A 3995-nucleotide genomic window follows, 5' to 3' on the forward strand; every position below is an offset into this window, starting at 1 on the left:
GGTGACATTTAACTATCATTAACACACATCTTTCAACCTCTTAATAAATAATTAAAAATTCAAATTCTTTTAAAAACTTTACTTTTAAAAAATTTATGAGAAATAAAAATATTCAAATGTTTATATACTTATAGGCAGTTGGCATAAAAATGGCATGACCATAAAACTTAAGTAATCATTTCTTTTAGCAAGAATTCTATCTGTTTAAGCTTCTTCACTGAATTTTTCTCACACCGTTTCAATTTACATGCAGATTTGAGAAGACCTAGTGGCTATGTGCCTCCTTAAGAACAGAAATTCATTTTCTCCTTTTATATTTTTATGACACATTGCCTACTCCCTCATAATTAGTGGATATTCCTTTTGTTCAGTTGAATATGTCTCGTTTCAAAGACAAACTTCAGATGAAGCTCTGACACAGGAAACAAAGAGACACTGTCTCAAATTTTCTTGCCTTTATTAATATTTATTCGGCAGGGTCTAGCTCAGTTGTTTCTTGGGCAGGTAGTTGTAGGCCGCTTTTCCTTTGCTGATGGCAGGAATCGGAACTCTGAGATTTAGACCCTTATAGTTAACCTTCTGGAGACAGTAATTAAAGCACTGCCTTGACACTCCCTGCTTGGTAATTGTAGCATCTGTTCTTAGGTTCTAGACAAAACAAGCTTCATATTCTCAGTTCTCAATCAGTGATCAATTAAGATTAACCATTGATATAATAGCTCAGAAAGAAAAAGTTAAAGAGATAAGGCAAATGTAATTAAACGAAAGTGGCTTTATGGATCTTGCTGTGATATTTATTCAACTCTCTGCATACTCATATTTAATAAATGAGAAACTAAACCATTTCTTTTTGTTTTTAGCTTTTCTTTGATGAGATATATTTATTCAAAAAGTATTATAATTTTTTAAAAGTATTATAATTTAATCTAGTTTTATAACATTATCAATTAATTTCAAGTATCAGATTTGAGTAAAATCTATACAGATTTTAGATATAATTTTTCATGATTAAAAGTTTGAAATGAAATTAACCGTTTGATATCAAGTACGAATTCCTTTTGTCATCTCTTTTATCTTTCAATTTGTTATCATCAATATGCAGAATTTCCATATGGAAAAATTTTACTTTTACCTTGTAAAATCTTCACATTTTTATAGAAAATTTGGATACTTTTAAAATTTCTGATTTCAGATAATTTTGGATTAGGGCTTTCATTCCATATCTTATGTTCAGATTAATATGTGAGAGAGCTTCATACTTCAGAACTAATTCCTGTAACCAGCAACTTGTCCTTTTTACAAAACCATGATTTTACTAACCTAAATATTATCTATGATACAAGTATGAGTAATCAAAAATTAATATCACACCATACTAATTATCAATGCATGATTTTACATCTTATCCTTTAAAGCTTAATGAAGCATTAAAACGTCCAAAGAGCCAAATAAAAAGGAAGCACACTCTTCTCAAATGTCCTTTGGTTCTCTCTGTGCTATAACCAAAGTTAAAAGGACTATATAGAAATTTGATCATCATTTTATGTAAGAATAGTTTAAACATAGCAACTTGAGAAAGGATAAACTTAAAGTAGTGAGAATGTTCACTTTTTTCAATGAGGAAATAATTCAAATGAATGCAGAAAACATTTGTAGAGAATGGTTTGAAATTGCTCTCCTTTAATGTAAGGGTTTTCATAAACTTCAAGTAAGAAAATAGACCTGAAAGTAATCTCTATGGTATGATATCCAAGAGCGTGGATGAAGAGAGTGATATCCAAGAATACTGAAGGTATAGGTTTCAAGCCAAGCTTAGTATTAAAATATTTGTCTTTCATTAATTCAATTTTGGATAGAGTAATGCCCTTGGGGCCGGTTTAAAAATCCTATCATCTTCTTTCATAAATTCTTTTTTGAACATTCAAAGAAAGAGCAATTTCTCCTCCAAAATTTCACAAAATTTAGTGTTTGTCCTGTTATTTGTCACTTACACTCATGATTACCTAACAAGTTATTAGAATAACTTATTATAAAGCATCTGAAAATGAAAAACAAGATGAAAGAAATCATTCTTCTTTTCCTACAATCAGACAGCACTCTCTGATTATTTATAGAATACTTTTGTGTTCCAATATAAAAAATGCTATGGTTGTAGAGAAGTTGGCATAGGATTTCTTCTGTATTTTATGGTGGAAAGGGAATGAAAAATATAGAAATGATGTATTTGAACTGGACTTTAAAGGTAAATTTTAAGCCATTTGGACAGTTAGAAAATTCAGTGAATATCAAGTATGAGGACAGTTGGTAGATAAATCTAGAAGAGTGGGTCCAGTAGATGAAAAACCTTGAATGAAATTTAAAAACATATCTCGTCTGTGGGATTTATGTTTTAGAACATATGGAGCTATCTTTGTTGTTGCTATTTATTTTTGAATGTGGAGAAATAACCTGATCAGTGTGTGTGTATGTGAGTGTGTGTGTGTGTGTGTGTGTATGTGTGTGTTTAAGAAAACAATTGCTGGCAATATATTGGGGGATTTTATATATATATATATATATATATATATATATATATATATATATATATATTTGCCCAGTCTTTAGGAAGTACCAGTTTCATCTTACTTGTGTCTAGATCCTATAATTTCTTAGCCAATTACTTGTATGTAATCACTATGCAAAAGGCATTTGTTTATTTAGAGATATATTTAGTTTAAGGTTTTAACTAAATCACATTCTTCAGGATTCCTTTAATACTTCATTTCATGAGGCCAAGGAAGCAAAGTGTGGTCACAAAAGGAAGGTTTTGGAAATGAATACAGAGACTGACACAGAGGTAAACAAATGTAAGATCTGTCTTAAAAACAAAAAACAAAAAACAAGAAACAAAAAAGTCTTTAGGGCACTGGTATGAATATCAGGTCCTGACACTCAGGGAACCATGCCTCTCAGCAGTGATGAGGTGAAAAGGAAACTGATTGAAACACAGAGGGAGCAACAGATCTGCTCAGCCAGGGGTGGATTTGAGCATTTCTGGTTTTAGTGCTCATAACATCCTGCTGAGTTGACAATAGGGTTCAAAAAATGAATTGCAGAGCCATCTGTTTAAAAAAAGAAATGTAGTTTGTAAGGTATTACTAGAAATCAGTTTGTAAATTATGTTAGTGAGGTTTTCCCCTGATGGGTTATTGTTTGTGCTGCAATTAGCACATTTAAAAAAAAAAAAGATAAATGCTGGGATATTTCTAATTTTAGGTAACTGTCAAAGGCTAGTCATTGAGACATGCCTGTTAGGATTTCACAATGGACTTGTCATTGGGAATTATGAGTCATCATCTGCACAAAAAAATAAGCAGAGAAAAGAAAGGAAAATACAGAGGGAGTTGACTATTTCTTCTTAGACTTTGCTAGACTTCTTATACAGAAGAAAGAATTGTTCCAATTACTCATGATCGCTGCAGGTTTCCAGGATTATTAAAACAAGTTTATTATAAGTGATAACAGTAGAAGAAAAACAAAATTTAAAAGAGGTACGTCGATCTTCCATGAATTTTCCTTTATATAATTTTTTTTTTTTTATTTCTTTGTCAGTATTTCGTTCAAAGAACCATAGGCCACAAGATGCTCTTAAAATCTTGCACACAAGAGACTGAAAGTTCACTTAACATGTGTTTTTATTGCATGGCACAATTCTTAGTTAATTTTAAAGGTCACCTTTCTTCTGTGAACCTAAAGATGGTGTTCTTTAAATAAAGAAGAAAGATATAAATAAATGGAAAGTTGTTTTTTTTTTTCCTAGCTTTAATGTGATCTTGTTTATATGTCATGCTGCTTTGATGTTATGTGACAGGTCATAATCCAGGTCATTGTGCTATCATTCAGGTTAGCTTAACATTTCTTTAGGACATAAGCAAGTAAAACTGTACATGGTCTTTGTTCTAATAAAAAAAAAAAAAATCCTGCAGGAGAGACGAAGAGAGTGCTTCGTTCTGGTC

General features: G+C 31.0%; 1 protein-coding gene across 2 annotated transcripts in view; it reads left to right on the forward strand.

The window, feature by feature from the left end:
• Window positions 1-3995, forward strand: part of CDH12 (cadherin 12) — a 1005284-nt gene that overhangs the window by 344108 nt on the left and 657181 nt on the right. The gene's annotated exons all lie outside the window — the stretch shown is intronic.

This window comes from Zalophus californianus, chromosome 5, assembly GCF_009762305.2.
Source record: "Zalophus californianus isolate mZalCal1 chromosome 5, mZalCal1.pri.v2, whole genome shotgun sequence".
NCBI lineage: Eukaryota > Metazoa > Chordata > Mammalia > Carnivora > Otariidae > Zalophus > Zalophus californianus.